This window comes from Urocampus carinirostris, chromosome 13 (genome assembly GCF_059441175.1).
Source record: "Urocampus carinirostris isolate Australia breed hairy pipefish chromosome 13, RoL_Ucar_1.0, whole genome shotgun sequence".
Lineage (NCBI taxonomy): Eukaryota > Metazoa > Chordata > Actinopteri > Syngnathiformes > Syngnathidae > Urocampus > Urocampus carinirostris.
Genome location: NC_142361.1, coordinates 33,563,676 through 33,585,023, shown reverse-complemented (window position 1 = coordinate 33,585,023; position 21,348 = coordinate 33,563,676). Strand labels below are relative to the sequence as shown.

The 21,348-nt window shown below is 40.6% G+C and overlaps 1 protein-coding gene and 17 non-coding genes across 18 annotated transcripts in view; all 18 read left to right on the top strand.

Annotated features, from left to right (window-relative positions):
• Positions 1-21,348, top strand: part of b3gat2 (beta-1,3-glucuronyltransferase 2 (glucuronosyltransferase S)) — an 88,882-nt gene that overhangs the window by 14,660 nt on the left and 52,874 nt on the right. The window lies entirely within an intron of this gene.
• Positions 74-155, top strand: trnal-uag (transfer RNA leucine (anticodon UAG)). Its single transcript has one exon. It is a non-coding gene; the product is annotated as a tRNA-Leu (tRNA).
• trnal-uag (transfer RNA leucine (anticodon UAG)) lies at positions 450-531 on the top strand. The gene has a single exon. It is a non-coding gene; the product is annotated as a tRNA-Leu (tRNA).
• Positions 826-907, top strand: trnal-uag (transfer RNA leucine (anticodon UAG)). The gene has a single exon. It is a non-coding gene; the product is annotated as a tRNA-Leu (tRNA).
• Positions 1,202-1,283, top strand: trnal-uag (transfer RNA leucine (anticodon UAG)). Its single transcript has one exon. It is a non-coding gene; the product is annotated as a tRNA-Leu (tRNA).
• trnal-uag (transfer RNA leucine (anticodon UAG)) lies at positions 1,578-1,659 on the top strand. The gene has a single exon. It is a non-coding gene; the product is annotated as a tRNA-Leu (tRNA).
• Positions 1,954-2,034, top strand: trnal-uag (transfer RNA leucine (anticodon UAG)). Its single transcript has one exon. It is a non-coding gene; the product is annotated as a tRNA-Leu (tRNA).
• trnal-uag (transfer RNA leucine (anticodon UAG)) lies at positions 2,329-2,410 on the top strand. The gene has a single exon. It is a non-coding gene; the product is annotated as a tRNA-Leu (tRNA).
• Positions 3,280-3,361, top strand: trnal-uag (transfer RNA leucine (anticodon UAG)). The gene has a single exon. It is a non-coding gene; the product is annotated as a tRNA-Leu (tRNA).
• Positions 3,656-3,737, top strand: trnal-uag (transfer RNA leucine (anticodon UAG)). The gene has a single exon. It is a non-coding gene; the product is annotated as a tRNA-Leu (tRNA).
• On the top strand, positions 4,033-4,114 carry trnal-uaa (transfer RNA leucine (anticodon UAA)). Its single transcript has one exon. It is a non-coding gene; the product is annotated as a tRNA-Leu (tRNA).
• Positions 4,624-4,705, top strand: trnal-uag (transfer RNA leucine (anticodon UAG)). The gene has a single exon. It is a non-coding gene; the product is annotated as a tRNA-Leu (tRNA).
• On the top strand, positions 5,000-5,081 carry trnal-uag (transfer RNA leucine (anticodon UAG)). The gene has a single exon. It is a non-coding gene; the product is annotated as a tRNA-Leu (tRNA).
• trnai-uau (transfer RNA isoleucine (anticodon UAU)) lies at positions 5,376-5,457 on the top strand. The gene has a single exon. It is a non-coding gene; the product is annotated as a tRNA-Ile (tRNA).
• trnal-uag (transfer RNA leucine (anticodon UAG)) lies at positions 5,752-5,833 on the top strand. The gene has a single exon. It is a non-coding gene; the product is annotated as a tRNA-Leu (tRNA).
• trnal-aag (transfer RNA leucine (anticodon AAG)) lies at positions 6,491-6,572 on the top strand. The gene has a single exon. It is a non-coding gene; the product is annotated as a tRNA-Leu (tRNA).
• Positions 7,307-7,388, top strand: trnal-uag (transfer RNA leucine (anticodon UAG)). The gene has a single exon. It is a non-coding gene; the product is annotated as a tRNA-Leu (tRNA).
• trnal-uag (transfer RNA leucine (anticodon UAG)) lies at positions 7,705-7,786 on the top strand. The gene has a single exon. It is a non-coding gene; the product is annotated as a tRNA-Leu (tRNA).

The window sequence follows — 21,348 nt, the reverse complement described above, 5'->3', positions numbered from 1 at the left end:
ACGGACATGTCACTGTAATATGGATCTGGTCACCGGTTAGGTCGAGAAATTGGTGCTACATCAACTGTCGTTAGGTAGTGTGGCCGAGTGGTCTAAAGCGCTGGATTTAGGCTCCAGTCTCTCTTGAGGCGTGGGTTCAAATCCCACCACTGCCAGTTTCTTGACTAGTTCTTTTCTTGACCATTGTTTCATCAAGCAGTGGATAACCAACACTTGGTCACTTTGGGTGTTACTGGTATGTCATTGGGTATGTCACTAAAAGTATAACAATTTTGACCCCACAGTATTCTGTTACAGGAAGAGTGGTCTAGGGTGCTGGGTTTAGGCTCCAGTCTCAATCCCACCACTAACAATTCCATGACTGTTTCTTCTCTCAATGGACATGTCACTGTAATATGGATCTGGTTACCGGTTAGGTCGAGAGATTGGTGCTATAACAACTGTCGTTAGGTAGTGTGGCCGAGTGGTCTAAGGCGCTGGATTTAGGCTCCAGTCTCTCTTGAGGCGTGGGTTCAAATCCCACCACTGCCAGTTTCTTGACTAGTTCTTTTCTTGACCATTGTTTCATCAAGCAGTGGATAACCAACACTTGGTCACTTTGGGTGTTACTGGTATGTCATTGGGTATGTCACTAAAAGTATAACAATTTTGACCCCACAGTATTCTGTTACAGGAAGAGTGGTCTAAGGTGCTGGGTTTAGGCTCCAGTCTCAATCCCACCACTAACAATTCCATGACTGTTTCTTCTCTAAACGGACATGTCACTGTAATATGGATCTGGTTACCGGTTAGGTCGAGAAATTGGTGCTACAACTACTGTCGTTAGGTAGTGTGGCCGAGTCGTCTAAGGCGCTGGATTTAGGCTCCAGTCTCTCTTGAGGCGTGGGTTCAAATCCCACCACTGCCAGTTTCTTGACTAGTTCTTTTCTTGACCATTGTTTCATCAAGCAGTGGATAACCAACACTTGGTCACTTTGGGTGTTACTGGTATGTCATTGGGTATGTCACTAAAAGTATAACAATTTTGACCCCACAGTATTCTGTTATAGGAAGAGTGGTCTAAGGTGCTGGGTTTAGGCTCCAGTCTCAATCCCACCACTAACAATTCCATGACTGTTTCTTCTCTAAACGGACATGTCACTGTAATATGGATCTGGTTACCGGTTAGGTCGAGAAATTGGTGCTACAACTACTGTCGTTAGGTAGTGTGGCCGAGTGGTCTAAGGCGCTGGATTTAGGCTCCAGTCTCTCTTGAGGCGTGGGTTCAAATCCCACCACTGCCAGTTTCTTGACTAGTTCTTTTCTTGACCATTGTTTCATCAAGCAGTGGATAACCAACACTTGGTCACTTTGGGTGTTACTGGTATGTCATTGGGTATGTCACTAAAAGTATAACAATTTTGACCCCACAGTATTCTCTTACAGGAAGAGTGGTCTAAGGTGCTGGGTTTAGGCTCCAGTCTCAATCCCACCACTAACAATTCCATGACTGTTTCTTCTCTAAACGGACATGTCACTGTAATATGGATCTGGTTACCGGTTAGGTCGAGAAATTGGTGCTACAACAACTGTCGTTAGGTAGTGTGGCCGAGTGGTCTAAGGCGCTGGATTTAGGCTCCAGTCTCTCTTGAGGCATGGGTTCAAATCCCACCACTGCCAGTTTCTTGACTAGTTCTTTTCTTGACCATTGTTTCATCAAGCAGTGGATAACCAACACTTGGTCACTTTGGGTGTTACTGGTATGTCATTGGGTATGTCACTAAAAGTATAACAATTTTGACCCCACAGTATTCTGTTACAGGAAGAGTGGTCTAAGGTGCTGGGTTTAGGCTCCAGTCTCAATCCCACCACTAACAATTCCATGACTGTTTCTTCTCTAAACGGACATGTCACTGTAATATGGATCTGGTTACCGGTTAGGTCGAGAAATTGGTGCTACAACTACTGTCGTTAGGTAGTGTGGCCGAGTGGTCTAAGGCGCTGGATTTAGGCTCCAGTCTCTTTGAGGCGTGGGTTCAAATCCCACCACTGCCAGTTTCTTGACTAGTTCTTTTCTTGACCATTGTTTCATCAAGCAGTGGATAACACACACTTGGTCACTTTGGGTGTTACTGGTATGTCATTGGGTATGTCACTAAAAGTATAACAATTTTGACCCCACAGTATTCTGTTACAGGAAGAGTGGTCTAAGGTGCTGGATTTAGGCTCCAGTCTCAATCCCACCACTAACAAATCCATGACTGTTTCTTCTCTAAACGGACATGTCACTGTAATATGGATCTGGTTACTGGTTAGGTCGAGAAATTGGTGCTACAACTACTGTCCTTAGGTAGTGTGGCCGAGTGGTCTAAGGCGCTGGATTTAGGCTCCAGTCTCTCTTGAGGCGTGGGTTCAAATCCCACCACTGCCAGTTTCTTGACTAGTTCTTTTCTTGACCATTGTTTCATCAAGCAGTGGATAACCAACACTTGGTCACTTTGGGTGTTACTGGTATGTCATTGGGTATGTCACTAAAAGTATAACAATTTTGACCCCACAGTATTCTGTTACAGGAAGAGTGGTCTAAGGTGCTGGGTTTAGGCTCCAGTCTCAATCCCACCGCTAACAATTCCATGACTGTTTCTTCTCTAAACGGACATGTCACTGTAATATGGATCTGGTTACCGGTTAGGTCGAGAAATTGGTGCTACATCAACTGTCATTAGTTTGTGTGGCCGAGTGGTCTGAGGCGCTGGATTTAGGCTCCAGTCTCTCTTGAGGCATGGGTTTAAATCCCACCACTGCCAGTTTCTTGACTAGTTCTTTTATTGACCATTGTTTCATCTAGCAGTGGATAACCAACACTTGGTCACTTTGGGTGTTACTGGTATGTCATTGGGTATGTCACTAAAAGTATAACAATTTTGACCCCACAGTATTCTGTTACAGGAAGAGTGGTCTAAGGTGCTGGATTTAGGCTCCAGTCTCTCTTGAGGCGTGGGTTCAAATCCCACCACTGCCAGTTGTTTGAATAGTCCCCTTCTTGACAGCTCTGGTTAACTAACCTTCTCTCACTTTAGGTGTTACTGGTACGTCATTGGCTATGTCACTAAATGTATTACAATTTTGACCCCACAGTAAACTGTTACAGGACCACTCTCATGTGTTGGTTTTAGGCTCCAGTCTCAATCCCACCACTAGCAATTCCATGACTGTTTCTTCTCTCAATGGACATGTCACTGTAATATGGATCTGGTTACCGGTTAGGTCGAGAAATTGGTGCTATAACAACTGTCGTTAGGTAGTGTGGCCGAGTGGTCTAAGGCGCTGGATTTAGACTCCAGTCTCTCTTGAGGCGTGGGTTCAAGTCCCACCCCTGCCAGATTCTTGACTAGTTCTTTTCTTGACCATTGTTTCATCAAGCTGTGGATAACCAACACTTGGTCACTTTGGGTGTTACTGGTATGTCATTGGGTATGTCACTAAAAGTATAACAATTTTGACCCCACAGTATTCTGTTACAGGAAGAGTGGTCTAAGGTGCTGGGTTTAGGCTCCAGTCTCAATCCCACCACTAACAATTCCATGACTGTTTCTTCTCTAAACGGACATGTCACTGTAATATGGATCTGGTTACTGGTTAGGTCGAGAAATTGGTGCTACAACTACTGTCGTTAGGTAGTGTGGCCGAGTGGTCTAAGGCGCTGGATTTAGGCTCCAGTCTCTCTTGAGGTGTGGGTTCAAATCCCACCACTGCCAGTTTCTTGACTAGTTCTTTTCTTGACCATTGTTTCATCAAGCAGTGGATAACCAACACTTGGTCACTTTGGGTGTTACTGGTATGTCATTGGGTATGTCACTAAAAGTATAACAATTTTGACCCCACAGTATTCTGTTATAGGAAGAGTGGTCTAAGGTGCTGGGTTTTAGGCTCCAGTTTCAATCCCACCACTAACAATTCCATGACTGTTTCTTCTCTCAATGGACATGTCACTGTAATATGGATCTGGTTACCGGTTAGGTCGAGAAATTGGCGCTACAACAACTGTCGTTAGGTAGTGTGGCCGAGTGGTCTAAGGCGCTGGATTTAAGCTCCAGTCTCTCTTGAGGCGTGGGTTCAAATCCCACCACTGCCAGTTTCTTGACTAGTTCTTTTCTTGACCATTGTTTCATCAAGCAGTGGATAACCAACACTTGGTCACTTTGGGTGTTACTGGTATGTCATTGGGTATGTCACTAAAAGTATAACAATTTTGACCCCACAGTATTCTGTTACAGGAAGAGTGGTCTAAGGTGCTGGGTTTAGGCTCCAGTCTCTCTTGAGGCGTGGGTTCAAATCACACCACTGCCAGATTCTTGACTAGTTCTTTTCTTGACCATTGTTTCATCAAGCAGTGGATAACCAACACTTGGTCACTTTGGGTGTTACTGGTATGTCATTGGGTATGTCACTAAAAGTATAACAATTTTGACCCCACAGTATTCTGTTACAGGAAGAGTGGTCTAAGGTGCTGGGTTTAGGCTCCAGTCTCAATCCCACCACTAACAATTCCATGACTGTTTCTTCTCTAAACGGACATGTCACTGTAATATGGATCTGGTTACCGGTTAGGTCGAGAAATTGGTGCTACAACAACTGTCGTTAGGTAGTGTGGCCGAGTGGTCTAAGGCGCTGGATTTAGGCTCCAGTCTCTCTTGAGGCGTGGGTTCAAATCCCACCACTGCCAGTTTCTTGACTAGTTCTTTTCTTGACCATTGTTTCATCAAGCAGTGGATAACCAACACTTGGTCACTTTGGGTGTTACTGGTATGTCATTGGGTATGTCACTAAAAGTATAACAATTTTGACCCCACAGTATTCTGTTACAGGAAGAGTGGTCTAAGGTGCTGGGTTTAGGCTCCAGTCTCAATCCCACCACTAACAATTCCATGACTGTTTCTTCTCTAAACGGACATGTCACTGTAATATGGATCTGGTTACCGGTTAGGTCGAGAAATTGGTGCTACGACTACTGTCGTTAGGTAGTGTGGCCGAGTGGTCTAAGGCGCTGGATTTAGGCTCCAGTCTCTCTTGAGGTGTGGGTTCAAATCCCACCACTGCCAGTTTCTTGACTAGTTCTTTTCTTGACCATTGTTTCATCAAGCAGTGGATAACCAACACTTGGTCACTTTGGGTGTTACTGGTATGTCATTGGGTATGTCACTAAAAGTATAACAATTTTGACCCCACAGTATTCTGTTACAGGAAGAGTGGTCTAAGGTGCTGGGTTTAGGCTCCAGTCTCAATCCCACCACTAACAATTCCATGACTGTTTCTTCTCTAAACGGACATGTCACTGTAATATGGATCTGGTTACTGGTTAGGTCGAGAAATTGGTGCTACAACTACTGTCGTTAGGTAGTGTGGCCGAGTGGTCTAAGGCGCTGGATTTATGCTCCAGTCTCTCTTGAGGCGTGGGTTCAAATCCCACCACTGCCAGTTTCTTGACTAGTTCTTTTCTTGACCATTGTTTCATCAAGCAGTGGATAACACACACTTGGTCACTTTGGGTGTTACTGGTATGTCATTGGGTATGTCACTAAAAGTATAACAATTTTGACCCCACAGTATTCTGTTACAGGAAGAGTGGTCTAAGGTGCTGGGTTTAGGCTCCAGTCTCAATCCCACCACTAACAATTCCATGACTGTTTCTTCTCTAAACGGACATGTCACTGTAATATGGATCTGGTTACTAGTTAGGTCGAGAAATTGGTGCTACAACTACTGTCGTTAGGTAGTGTGGCCGAGTGGTCTAAGGCGCTGGATTTAGGCTCCAGTCTCTCTTGAGGCGTGGGTTTAAATCCCACCACTGCCAGTTCCTTGAATAGTTCTTTTCTTTACCATTGTTTCATCAAGCAGTGGATAACCAACACTTGGTCACTTTGGGTGTTACTGGTACGTCATTGGGTATGTCACTAAATGTATGACAATTTTGACCCCACAGTATTCTGTTACAGGAAGAGTGGTCTAAGGTGCTGGGTTTAGGCTCCAGTCTCAATCCCACCACTAGCAATTCCATGACTGTTTCTTCTCTCAATGGACATGTCACTGTAATATGGATCTGGTTAGCGGTTAGGTCGAGAAATTGGTGCTACAGCAACTGTCGTTAGATAGTGTGGCCGAGTGGTCTAAGGCGCTGGATTTAGGCTCCAGTCTCTCTTGAGATTTGGGTTCAATTCCCACCACTGCCAGCTTTTTGAATAGTCCCCTTCTTGACCGCTCTGGTTAACTAACCTTTTCTCACTTTGGGTGTTACTGGTACGTCATTGGGTATGTCACTAAATGTATTACAATTTTGACCCCACAGTATACTGTTACAGGAAGAGTGGTCTCATGTGTTAGTTTTAGGCTCCAGTCTCAATCCCACCACTAGCAATTCCATGACTGTTTCTTCTCTCAATGGACATGTCACTATAATATGGATCTGGTTACCGGTTACGTCGAGAAATTGGTGCTACAAAAACTGTTGATAGGTAGTGTGGCCGAGTGGTCTAAGGTGCTGGATTAAGGCTCCAGTCTCTCTTGAGGTGTGGGTTCAAATCCCACCACTGCCAGTTTCTTGACTAGTTCACTTCTTGACCATTGTTTCATTAAGCACTGGTTAACCAACATTTGGTCACTTTGGGTGTTAGTGATATGTCATTGGGTATGTCACTAAACGTAATAAAATTTGGACCACACAGTATACTGTTACAGGAAGAGTGGTCTAAGGTGCTGGGTTTAGGCTCCAGTCTCAATCCCACCACGAGCAATTCCATGACTGTTTCTTCTCTCAATGGACATGTCACTATAATATGGATCTGGTTACAGGTTAAGTTGCTTAACTTTTGACAATGACCAGTGCGGGTAAAATTGAGGTATTGGTGCTACACGGCGTATCTTTAGGTAGTGTGGCCGAGTGGTCTAAGGGGATGGATATAGGCTCCAGTCTCTCTTGAGGCCTGGGTTCAAATCCAACCACTGCCAGCTATTTCACCAGTCCCCTTTCTGACTGCTCTTTCATCAAGCCCTGGTTAACCAACATTTGGTCACTTTGGGTATTACTGGTACGTCATTGGGTGTGTCTCTTAACGTATTACAATTTTGACCCCACGGTATAATGTTACAGGAAGAGTGGTCTGAGGTTCTGGGTTTAGGCTCCAGTCTCAATCCCACCAATAGCATTTCCATGACTGTTTCGTCTCTAAATTGACATGTCACTATAATATGGATCTGGTTACCGGTTAAGTTGCTTAACTTTTGACAATGAACAGTGCTAGAAAAATTGGTGCTACAACTTTTACTGTCAGGTAGTGTGGGCGAGTGGTCTAAGGCGCTGGATTTAGGCTCCAGTCTCTCTTGAGGCGTGGGTTCAAATCACACCACTGCCAGTTTCTTGACTAGTTCTCTTCTTGACCATTATTTCATCAAACACTGGATAACCAACATTTGATCACTTTGGGTGTTACTGGTACGTCATTGGGTGTGTCACTTCACCTATTACAATTTTGACCCCACAGTATACTCTTACAGGAAGAGAGGTTCAAGGTGCTGGGTTTAAGCTCCAGTCTCAATCCCACCACAAGCATTTCCATGACTGTTTCGTCTCTAAATTGACATGTCACTATAATATGGATCTGGTTACTGGTTAATTAGCTTAACTTTTGACCAGTGCGAGAAAAATTGCTGCTACAACAACTTCTGTCAGGTAGTGTGGCCGAGTGGTCTAAGGCGCTGGATTTAGGCTCCAGTCTCTCTTGAGGCGTGGGTTCGAATCCCACCACTGCCACTTGTTTGATTCGTTCCCTTCTTTACTATCCTTTTATCAATCACTGGTTTAATCAACCTTTGGTCACTTTGGGTGTTATTGATACGTCATTGGTTGTGTCACTAAATGTTTTACAATTTTGACTCCACAGTATACTTTTACAGGAGGCGTGGTCTAAGGTGCTGGGTTTAGGCTCCATTCTCAATCCCATCACTACCAGTACCTTCTCCTCTCAATGGAATTCACACTTGAATCTGGAAACTTTAATTTGTCACTAGACTAGACCCTTATTCAATGTCTGACTCACATGTAGAGATTCAAATGAACATTTTTGCTATATTTTGGCTCTTGTTACATTTGCCCAGGTTTTAAGTGCTTAAATATCGATGTTTAATAATAAACTCCCAGTATTTTGCTGAGTGGTTTAAGGTGCTAGGCATTTCTAAAGCTTGGATCTATAGTCCAATGTTGACACTTGATTTCATTGAATTATGAATGAAGTTCTGAATATCTATTGTTGTACATAGTCAATGAGCCGGTAACCATTCGGAGAATAGAGTTCTGACCACTGACTTTTTAGTTAATTCCCCCTTCTAAGTATTTCCCCCAAGACGGCACAATACGAGTTAAGCTGTTTACTTACAGCGTCAACACTCTGAGGATGATGCATGTGATTGAACCAGTGCCAGGATAGAACTGCAGGGAAAAATCATCCGAAGGTATTCCCAAAACAGGACAGATTCTAATGAATACAGCCAGCACGACTTTATATGTTGATGGGGTCTCTGATTTCCCCAGAGAGGCTGCAACCGTATTTCAGCAGGGACGCATTTATCCAACTCAGGTATTGTACCCGTAAATATGCATGTCTGCGTGGCATTAAATGATACAGATGTGTACCTGCAAGGAGTTTCGGGAACGCCGCCTAGCAGAGAAGATTAAAGGAGCAGACGGCTTTGCGGCTCGTAGCTCGGTTGATCTCCGCCGTTCATTCAAATCAGACCTACGCTCCTTCACCAGATCCATCATCGGGATTGGTCGGTTCAACTGCAGCAGATTGGGAGTGTTAAACGGCGGTATTGATCTTCGAAGATAAAGGCAATCTTACGTGCATGTTTCATCCAACCAGCTGCTTGTCTTAGGCAGGTGGAGCACGGAACAGGAAGTTCCGTCACATCCGCATTTTGTCGTCTTCAGTTTACTCTATTCACATGTCCAGTTGGAGGTTTCACATGAGAATTGCTTAATAGATTTCTTATCTCATTTCATCTCATTATCTGCACCGCTTATCCTCAGTAGGGTCGTGGGGATGCTGGAGCTCATCCCAGCAATCATCGGGCAGTGGGCAGGGGACACCCTCAACTGGTTGCCAGCCAATTGCAGGGCACACAGGGACAGACAACTCGCTCGCCCATTCACACCTAGGGACGATTTGGACCGGCCAATCCACCTGAAATGCATGTCTTTGGAATGTGGGAGCAAACCGGAGTGCCTGGAGTTTGGAGAACATACAAACTCTGCACAGAAGGTCCGGTAGCTGGATTTGAACCCACACAGGAGGTTCCCAAGACCTTAGAACTGTGCCTGCACACGCGCTAACCACTGCGCGGCCGTGCTGCCCTTAATAGATTTCTATCTGTTGCTATTTAGACCCGCTTTTAAAAGAATACCGCGTAATATTTGACCACTAGATGGCGCTGTATTGTGTAGTGCATTCTGAAACGAATGCTGTGAGGCACAAAAATGAGTACAAACTGCAGAGACTCAAAGTGACCGTTTTATTTCTCAGTAAATTTATTATACAAGCCATGTTCGACTTTTCCACAGGGTTGGGTAGGGTTACTTTAACTGGATTACTTTCAATTACTTTTGGATTACTCCAATACCAAATATGCTAATAAAAGGCAAAAGAAACTGAATATGAATAAAATGATGACTCACAACACGTGGTAAGCTTTCTCTCCTGGCTTTGATCTCTTTGATCTCCAGAAAAAACTAACATAAAATGCGACAGAAACAAAATTTAAATAAATCCAAAGCACAAAATTTAGTCATTTTATTCATATTTAGTTTCTTTTGTCTTTTATTAACATATTTGGTATTGGAGTAATCCAAAAGTAATTGAAAGTAATCCAGTTAAAGTAACCCTACCCAACCCTGCTTTTCCAGCATGCAAACATTTGAGGTCTTTGGTTACCTGTAGCAGCAAGATGGCAATCATGTCAGCTCATGCAAGATAAACACAGATTTCTCGACTGATTATTTAAAAGAAAAGGCACGTTTATAAGATAGTTGAAGTTCATTTTTGCTCATTTTTCAATTTATTTAGTTTTTTGTATGATAATAATACAAAATAATACACAATATCCCATTTAAGGAGTCTAAAATCTTACATACAATGCAATAAATATTTTTTAGAATCTTTTTTGGCCTATGCACTGCAAAGCTTCAAGTCGATATAAATACATTAATGAAGAAATGAATGAATACAAATGTTGTAAAATGAAAATAAAATGTAAACCCCGACCCGAATGATACATAAACAACAATAATATTTTAGATTAACTACTTTTACTATTGGCGTATGTGACAGTATTTAAATCATTTTTACACATGACAAAAATCGCATTTCATTTTGTCAGTTCTGCACGTAATGTTTTTCTTCTGGAAAAAATATAAAATGATCCATCTATTTACCCTGGTCATATCCCTCGAGAGGATATGGATAGTGTTATGAGTGCTCTGCAGGAAAGAGGTGTAAATATAATGGAAGCCAGAGCTCTTGTTGGTGATAGGAATGAGTGGGGATGTGTTGTGAAAAGGATAGTGGGATGTTTGGATGCATTCTAAGGGATGAGCAGGGCACCTGTATGATGCGGCAGGGGTAAACCAGTGAAAGCTGTCGGGCCCTGCTGTTGAACAGAAAAGTATGTTGTGTTACCCTGACCCGAGTGACATGGCGGCTTTCTTGTGTCCCGTTTCATCTGGAGGGACGAAAGCATGACCAACTTGGGTGCCGAGGTTCTTAACTTGTTTGGGTGTTTGGACATTTGGGTGGGCCATGGTCCAAACATTTTAGCGTGTGTTTTTTGCTACCTTTTCCCTTTTTATCTTTTTATTTTTTATTTTATTTTATTTCATTTATTTTTGAATGTGTTGTCTTGCTGTCGGTCACCCCTCTCGTGGGATATGACCAGGGTAGATGGATGGATGGATGGATGGATGGATGGATGGATGGGTTAGGGGGGATGGATGAGTTATGGTGGATGGATGGATGGGTTAGGGTGGATGGATGGATGGATTAGGGTGGAAAGATAGATAGATAGATAGATAGATAGATAGATAGATAGATAGATAGATAGATAGATAGATAGATAGATAGATAGATAGATAGATAGATGGATAGATGGATAGATGGATAGATGGATAGATGGACAGATGGACAGATGGACGGATAGATAGACGGATAGACGGATGTATAAATGGACAGATGGACAGACGGATAGATAGACGGATAGATAGACGGATAGATGGATAGATAGATAGATAGATAGATAGATAGATAGATAGATAGATGGATAGATGGATAGATGGATAGATGGATAGATAGATAGATAGATAGATAGATAGATAGATAGATAGATAGATAGATAGATAGATAGATAGATAGATAGATAGATAGATAGATAGATAGATAGATAGATAGATAGATAGATAGATAGATAGATAGATAGATAGATAGCCAGATAGATAGATAGATAGATAGATAGATATCCCTCGAGATGGGTGACCGACAGCAAGACAAACACATACACAAAAACAAAGAAAATTTAAAAAAAGGGAAAAAGTAGCAAAAAAACACACAAAAATCATTGGACCATGGCCAACCCAAATGCCCAAACACAAAAGTTAAGCACCTCGTCACCCAAGTCGCCCGACAGCTTTCACTGGTTTACCCCTGCGGCATCATACAGGTGCCCTGCCCGTCCCTTAGAACACGTCTAAACATCCCACTATCCTTTCACAATCATTCCTATCACCAACAAGAGCTCTAGCTTCCACTATATTTTGACCTCTTTTCTGCAGAGCACTCATAACACCGTCCATCCACATCAATTGCGGCTTTCCTCTTGGTCTCCTCTACTTCTGCTCTGTAGATCCTCTTCAATATTCGCTCCTCAACCATGTCCTGTGGTGAGGGGCCCTCTCTCTCTGGGAGGTGTGAAAAATTTTCCACCGTGGTCTGCTGCGTGTCGTAAGAGGCGACTAAAATGGAGGGAGCGAGGGGACTGGGGATCCTCTCCTCTCTATTTCTACTCCCTAAGAGACAGCAAGGCAAAGAAAGGGGACCCGGAGACCGAAAGTCCTCGCAAACCCTAGTTATAGGGTCACTAAATGTGAGTGGATAAAAGAATCCAATATAAAAATTGAAAGACAAAAAACGAGAAAAAACTGCCAGATATTTTATTATCATATAATGCATTATTTTTTGTACCCTACATGAAGAATATATATTTTTAAATGAAAAAAAGATATAGTGTGTTTATGATTTTTTTACCAAAATGTTTTAAAGGTGAAAAACTGCTTTAACTATAGCCTGTTTTCTTATTTTTTCTTATATAATATTTCAGAATGCTGTTTTTAAGAAGGTTTTGTCATCCAATTATAACGATAATAATTATTAATAATAAATCAAATAAAAAGGATGATTGTTGCTTTTGTATTATTTTTATGATGATGATGATTATTATCAATCACATTATTATTTCAATTATTACTGTATTATCAATATAATGTTTTATGCACTAATAAAGCATTATAAACTTATCTATAATCATATTTTGATGGTAAAATTATAATAATGCTAATGATGATATTAGTACTAATTAATAAAGACAATAATATTTATTATTTTTGTTTTTGTTTTTAATTTCTTTTACATATTATTGTTTTCATTACCGTATTAAAACATATTTTATTCTCTAAAAATATTAGAAAAGGCTTTATTTTAAAAGGTTTTGTAGTCAAATTATGATAAGAGTAAAAATACTAATAATAATTAACTAAGACAATAATATTATATTATTGTTGATGTTGTTAATATCATTAGTAGTATATAACATGTTTTACTATATAATTACTCCAATGGTTTATTCTCTAATTAAATATTGTTAAATTCTATATTTTACCAAAAACGTTTTGTAGTAAGATTAGAATAATGATGATAATGATAATAATAATAAAATAAATGCTTAAATTCACTATTGCTGGTATTGGTTTTGTATTATCATTATTATTGTTATGCATATTATCATCATTTTTTTCGAGGATGAAATATAATAAGAACAAAAAAAACTGTAAAATCAAATTGATATGAACAAAATACTATTAATAATTAACAGAGACAATAATATTATATAATTGTTGATGTTGTTAATATTATTAGTAGTATATAACATGTTTTACTATATTTTTACTCCAAATATTTATTCTCTAATTAAATGTTGTTGAATTCTATATTTTACCAAAAACGTTTTGTAGTAAGATTAAAATAATGATGATGGTAATAATAAAAACTGCTTACATTCACTATTGCTGGTATTGGTTTTGTCTTATCATTATTATTTTTTATGCATAATATCATCATTATTTCTATGATGAAATATAATTAGAACAACAAAAAAACTGTAAAATCAAATATATATGAACAAAAATCCATTTAAATGATCACAATTATTCCAACTCATCTCATCTCATCTCATCAGCTACACCGCTTATCCTCAGTAGGGTCGCGGGGGTGCAGGAGCCCATCCCAGCAAACATCGGGCAGGGGACACCCTGAACTGGTTGCCAGCCAATCGCTCATTCACACCTAGGGACAATTTGGACCGGCTAATTCACCTGAAATGCATGTTTTTGGAATGCGGGAGGACTCATTTTTTAAAATCCATTTATCATCAGGGAAGACACTGTAGTTAAAAACAAATTCCGCCTCGGGGTTTGCCAAGCTGAAGAAATGGAGTGTGTAATGTCGTGTTCCATGTATTAGGATAGAAGTGTGTGGCCTCTCTCTCACTTGCTTCCTATTTCATTAGCAGCACTGCTGTGCCAGTAATGGTCTGTCATAGTGAGACAATGGGCTGTCATACTCCAGGAGCAACCTGGAGCCAACCATGGAGAGCTCCCGGCTGGATGCCCATCAAAATAGTAGAGGACATTTCGTAAACAACACTTGATTACTTTCTCATGTTATATTGAAATGGAATATAACAGTGTACGGTATATTTGCGACCTTTCAGTTGAGTTATTTTTACCCACAGGCGAATTCTACATCATCATTTCGGAAAGTAGCTTTTGCAGAGAATGGATGTGCAGTTGGCCAATTATTCTATGTTTCGCCCGATATGGTGCCCTCCCCAAAAGCAGTATTTCGACATATATTTTTGATGTATAAGGCGCGCTGGACTATAACGCGCATGGAAACAAAACCTGTTGCACATTTTATGTACCGTATTTTCCGCACTATAAGGCGCACCGGGTTATAGGGCGCACCCCCCCAAAAATAGTTTTTGGTCCTATATTTTCCATACATAAGGCGCACCGGATTATAAGGCGCTACAATGGGAACGTCGACAAAACAGTCAGATAGTTCAGTCCAACTTATTACCCCCTTAACATTCCCAAAGCTTGCAAAGAAGCAAATACGTGTCTCAGACATGTATGGAAACAGTGTCCGTATGATGTCACTCAAATGCATTGTTCCAAATATCATTCGGAAGGTTAAAGTCTTGGGATTCAAGAAATACCAAACATTTCTTAGTTTCATTTTATTTTTTGCTGGCAACTTTGTGGACAGCAAAGTAAGAATTTTATTATGCAGGGAAACGGGGTTCTTTACTGTGCATATGACACTAAACACTTTGAATTGAATTTAGTTTAAAAATAGACTCATCACAGAAACATTAAGATCGTTCTAAAACAAGATACCGGGAAAATATAAAGCCGCATAGCTCACCTAAGTTCTCTTGCAGCCATCACATTCAATAATGATACGTAGCCATGGTCTTCTTACAACCGGCTTTTTTTCGCCCCTTTAGCCTATGCGAGCCTGTAAATGATAAAAAGGATCCGCCCCCCTTACCTCCGAATAACTTTAGCCAATAGTGACTGATTCAAATGATGAATGACACATTGGTTAGGAAATGAAACGCCGGTATATAAATCCCAGCATACACCGCGGATGAATTCGCCTTCGGGGGAAAATCTAGTCGGCGGCTGCTTGCCTTAGTTGCAAGACTTTGCGACTTAATATTGATCCATATATAAGGCGCACTGTATTATAAGGCGCATGGTCATCTTTTGAAAAAAATAAAGGCTTTTAGGTGAGCCTTATAGTGCGGAAAATTTGGTACTTAAAACCGGGGCCGCCAACCTTTTTCAAGCCGACTTTATGCTACTAACGAACTCAAATGGCACCCAGTTTGATATGAATTCCTAAAATAGCAACTTTGCTAGATGGTTTGCTAAATAGCTAAAAATATAGCGTGATAGTAGGCTAGAAAAGTAAACAGGTAAAACACTGAAAGGGGAGCTAGATAGCTATCCTATAGAGTAAAAAGTCGACTGTCTAAATATAAAACTAAAGAACCTAGATAAGTAACTAGAAAGGAAGGAAACATTTAGCGTGCAAACTAGCAAAAAAACTAAAATATTAGCTAGATAAATTGCAAAAAATGAAAAAAAAAGCTAGCTAGATAGCTTCCTAAATAGCTAAAAATCATAGCTTGATTGTTAGCTTGAAAGTCAACAGGTAAAACACTGAAGGAGAGCTAGCTAGCTAGTTAAAAAGCCAAATAAATAGTGGGATAGAAAACAAAAATAGTTAAATAGCTTGCCAGAAGGGAGTCCAAAATTTAGCTTGATAACTAGCAAAGAAAGGTCAAATGTTAGCAAGATAGTGTGCAAAAAAATCTCTCAAAAAAGTAATTTAGATTGCTTGCTAAATAGCTAAAAGGTAGGAAAATAGCTAGCTAGGTCGCTTCCTAAATAGTTAAAATCATAGCTTGATTGTTAGCTCGAAAGTCAACAGGTAAAAGACTAAAGGAGAGCTAGCTAGCTAGCTAAAAAGCCAAATAAATAGTGGGATAGAAAACAAAAATAGTTAAATAGCTAGCCAGAGGGAGTCCAAAATTTAGCTTGATAACTAGCAAAGAGGGTCAAATGTTAGCATAATATTGTGCAAGAAAATGTTAAAAAAAAGGATCTAGATTGCTTGCTAAATAGCTAAAAGGTAGGAAAATAGCTAGCTACAAAGCTAAAGAGGTCGCCAGATAGCTAGTTAAAATAACCTGCACATGTTTTATCATTTGCTTTATAAAAAAAATACATTCTGTTTCATACATGAACAGATTCTCATTAGATTTTCTTAATTAATTGCTTAAAAAAAATTATCACTGCTCGAAATGATTACTAAGATCATGAACAGGATTTTGTGTCCAAAAAGTGGCCGAAAAAAGCGTTCCAACCATTTTCTCAACCTTATCAAGCTTTCTTATTCCACTTTAATTAAAAAAAATGGCTCTCCTCTTTTTTATACTTTACACGAACCATATTGAATGGATGCACTAGATATTAAAAAATAAAAATGTCAAATACTGTATAGGATGTTAACACTCAAAGTAGGAAAAAGAAGCCGGTTTTCTTCTTCGGGGTGGATGCTGGGTGACCTCTCACAGCGCCACACGCCGGTAGTGGCGGAAAGAAGCACTACAATAATGTCCTGTACTCGGAAAAATTTGCACACAATACAAAATCTCACTAACAGCAATGTCCTAGTATTTTTCGCCATCCCGAAAAAATGTTCGTATCTACCATTTTTCATAAATCGAATGGTCGTAAGTAAGGGAGCGTCTGTACATTCTAGATTCAGATTCAGATCTACTTTATTGTCATTCTAGTACACGTGTACACAGAACGAAATATCGATACATCTGACCCGCACAGTTTCCTTGAATGTACAGATATAAATAAAACATTGTATTGAGTTGGAGTATTGAAATACTAATAATATACTAAATAATTATAGCTATGAGTTTTATACAGTAGTGCAAAGAGTGCAAGAGGAGCAGCTAACCAGATGTGCAAAATGGTATTTTATAATGAAATGTCACAGTGTACAGTACCTACGCTGCTATTTTTGCAGTTTTTTTACCAGCCAATTCTACATCATCATTTCGAAAAGTAGCTTTTAGAGAGAATGGCTGCGCAGTTGGCCAATTACTCAGAAACCCTGAAAGGGAAAGAAGCCATCCCACTGCTGACTCCTTTTGTACCACTACTCTGCTCTTGATGTTGATTACACATAAAAGAGACAGTCCAGGCACTTGTGCCTGGAGAGACTACAGCGGAATAATGAGCTAAATGTGTTACAAACAACCCTTTCTTCCATTTCGCAAAAAAACAAAGAGACATTGGGACGTAGCAAATGTTCTACAAGGTTGCTCTTGCTCTAACTGGGGAGAAATTAAGTGGAATGGCAAATTGCATGGCTCCAAGAGTAGAAGGGGTGTTATTTTCAATTAGTGGATGTGGGTAAGGTCATTGTTGTGCATGCTTTATGGTGTTCATTATATGGTCTGAGGTCTCCCAGGAAACCAATAGACAATTTTAAAAAAAAGGATGGTTATAGATTGATTTCCCTTTCTGTTGGGCCACAGTTTGCTATTTTTGTCAGGACCAGAAGGGACACAGGACCAATGTTCCCTCTAATCTGCGCGCAAGAAAATCTAGCCAGCGCACAAAAATGAGGGCTCGAAATTGCTAATGGAGAAGCGAATTAAGTCAAAGTTACAGTGCATGAAGGTAAAAATACAAGGGTTCCCCTGACGTTGTGTCCTAAATGCGGTATTTTGAAGTCAATGTCGAACGAAGTTGAAAAATAAAGTCAGTAGAGTTTTTCGAGAACCGGCTTCTTTGGCTCGGCTCACCCAAAAGAACCGGCTCTTTCGAGTCCTAAACCGCGCTTCAGGTTGTTTTTGCTTCTTTAATCCCTACACGACCAAATAGTATATCAAATTGTGCACAAAATGACTTAAAGGAAGGGGGAATAGAAGAAAAAAGAAAAAAATACCAAAATGAAAAAGTAGTGAAAAGCTGAGAAAAAAGAAACAAAAGGAAGAGCAAAAAGAAGGAAAAATTCAGAAAAAAGACAGAAAAAAAGAAAAGAAACAAAGGAAAAAAAGTAAATAGAGAACAAAAAGACTACTTCCACTAAAAAAATGTGATTAAATACAATTCTGTATCAAAAGAGACCAGGAAAAAAAAAGAAAATCTTGTGAAAGAATTGTTGTAAAAACAAATGACGTTTGTAGGCTGTAAAACCTTTGCAATAATACATGAGTCAATTCATTCAAAAGTGAAACATTTTTTTGCAATGCCGGAAACTCAGCAAAATGTAACGTGATGTCAAGTTTTGGACATGTTTGATAGTGATTTTGTTGCCACACTTGGGATTGCTGTTGCTCACTGTTGTTTCAAGCGTTGCTCACCGACTTTGTTGTGAACGCTCAGACCCCTGGAAAATTACAGGGAACATTGCACAGGACCCACTTGTGTGCGTTTCTCTTAGTTTTATTAGGAAGAAGGGAAAGGATAGTACACACAATCTGCAGATCGCTGGTCGCAGGGAGCAGGTTGCTCAGACGCGGAAGTGGCATTTCCGTGGCGAGCGATGGCGGTGTCGAGAGCAGAAAAAACAGATCGGTAGCCGGGACGGGGGAGCAAAAATTGTGGTCGAGATCAGAAAAGGGGTCGGAAACAGACGCGAATCAGAACAGGATGTCACGGTTGCCACGGCGCCCAGCTGGTCCCAGCCGGGTGGCGTCGGACTTTGTCGCGGTTGCCAGGGCGCCCAATTAGCCCCACCCAGGGACACCGGCTGAGACGCATTGACTGATTGCTCCTTGGCAGTACTTAAACACGCTCCTTTGAGTCGTTAGGTGTCTGAGCGCCTGTGAGAATTCTGTGAAACTTCTGCAAAAATTAAATCTGAGAAAGGCCTAGTCTGTAAATTTGCCTGCGTTTGATCCTGTTTTATGTTTTGGCCTGATTTGTTTAATTTTCACCACGTTTTTGTTTGGATTTCAATCCACTTCTGCGACCATCGATCCCTGGATGGAGTGTGCGTGCCCTCCTCCTCTCCCCAATAAATTGTGAGCAAGTTACGCTATTGGGTTCTTTTTCTGTTTCCTGCCCTGGTCGGTGACACAGGAGAGAGTCAGGGTCGAAAAGCTTGCCTAGCGTAAGCTGAGGTTCGCAGACGGACTGACAACCGGTGACAGGAAGTCGGGGGTATAAAAAGTGACAGGTAGCCAATCAGCGTCCGAGGCAGTTGGCGCCAAAGGTGCCTCGGATCAGTATTCATAGCAATTTTATGTAGAGTAAGAAAGCACCTCATAACCTTTACTTCAAATGGATCTTATCACTCTTGCCATCAATGACTCTGAATTCTCTAAAACACACCTCAACCTATGTTTTTTATAGTATGCCGATGATCACCATTCGAGATGAATTACCGTAAATTCCGGACTATAAGCCTCTACTTTTTTACCTAATGTTCAGCCCTGCGGCTTATTCAGTGAAGCGGACAATTTATGTATTTTTTCTAAAGGCCACCAGGGGCATTGGAGTATAAAAGGTAAGATTAAGACCAGTAGAATATATGCGCCAAGAAAGACTGCAACCTCTAAGTTTATGCATACATTGTCTGTAAAGGTTACGACAATGAGGAAGACGCGCTTGATGGCGATAGTTATAAGTAGTTAATTCTGTTATGTGTTCTACGGACGAATCAAAAATAAGGGGCAGAGCAAACGCGGGCTGATGGGAAATGTGTTAAAGCTGAGTTACCGGTAGATCTGTCTGTTGTCGCAGCGGACAATAGTGGATACATATTTTTCCCACCCTTAACTTTGGAAATATACATTTTGTTTCCTTGGATTACTTTCAACGGGACCCGGACTTACAAGTCTGCATCATACCTTAATTACAGGTGTCATTTTCCATTCATGATGCTGATTGTGGTTCCTATGTACCATTTATATAGTTACAATTGTGGAACTTACAGCCTAGTTTGGGTTAAACTTGTGATTGTGTTGCAAGTTTTAATGCAGTACGCACGCGGCTTGTGTAGAGGTGCGGCTTGTATAAGTGCAAAAGTGTCAAATCACTTAAAAAGTCGTGGCTGCGGCTTTCAATCAGGTGCGCTCCATAGTCCGGGATTTACGGAACATAATGTCCATCAATTCTACCCTATGCTGTCAAATAACACGAGTTATCCAAGTCATCTCTTCATTCCACTATGATGAATAAGGCACATAACAGCAAATAACTCACATTTGAAAACAGTTCATATTACTGTTTTTGAGTTTTCCCTTGCCGTCGAGTAGGTTTTAGATCAGGGGATGGTGTCATAATAGTCTGTGGTTTGTAATAATCTGTGGTCTGTGCCGCCCTTTGAGACTCTTTGTAATTAAGGGTGTCACAAATAAACATGACCTGACTTGACTTGAGGTTTTTGAGTTTTTCCTTGCCCTCATGTAGGCTTTAGATCAGGGGATGGTGTAATATTAATCCGTAGTTTGTAATAATCTGTGGTCTGTGCATTCCTTTGACACTCCTTGTCATTAAGGGCTATACAAATAAATATGACTTGACTTGACTGTCCTCATGTTTTTCCTTGCCCTCATGTAGGTTTCAGATCAGGGGATGGTGTAATAAAAGACAGTGGTTTGTAATAATCTGTGGTCTGTGCAGCCCTTTGAGACTCCTTGTGATTACGGGCCCAAAAAAAAACATTACTTGACCTATATACTTCCAAGATGTGACATCATATTTGATAAGTTTACGTATAGTTGACCAGCCACTCAAAATAAGGAGAGAAGACATCAATGACTTTGGAACTTGCAAGGAAAACAGGAGAGTACTGTACAAGAAACAATGTCAAATTACAAATTTGTTCTAAAAGCGCTCCTCAGAGCCCTTTCTTTTATCTTCTAGGTCACAAAATCGGATCCGCCTTAAAAGGTGAGGACATCAAAGAACAGCAATCTGATTGGCTGATAGTGACAATGATGTGCAGTGCATAATAGCCAAAATAACGAACAACAGTGAGGAATAATAGTCAAAACAACAAAGCGGCATCCTATGCAAGGTCCTTTGCAGGTGTCCAATATTTAAACAATATTAAAGACATCAAAAAGCAAAATTTCACTGAAAGCAATATTGACAATTCTAGGTTTGGTTACATTTAAACAAATATTTGGGATTTAATACAAAATACATTTTGGACCCTATTTTGTCAGTTCGTTTTGTATAAAATAACGCAAAATTCTATCAAGCCCTTTGTCATGGTTGCCATGGCGCCCAATTGGCCGTGCCCGTGTGTGTCACGGTTACCATGGTGCCCAATTGGCCCGTGTGGTGCCAGCTGCGGCTCATTGAGAGATTGGCTTTCTGTCTATATTAAGCTCAGCACTCTCTTGCTTCTTTTGTCAGCCCGTCAAACGAACTTCTGCCCCACAAGA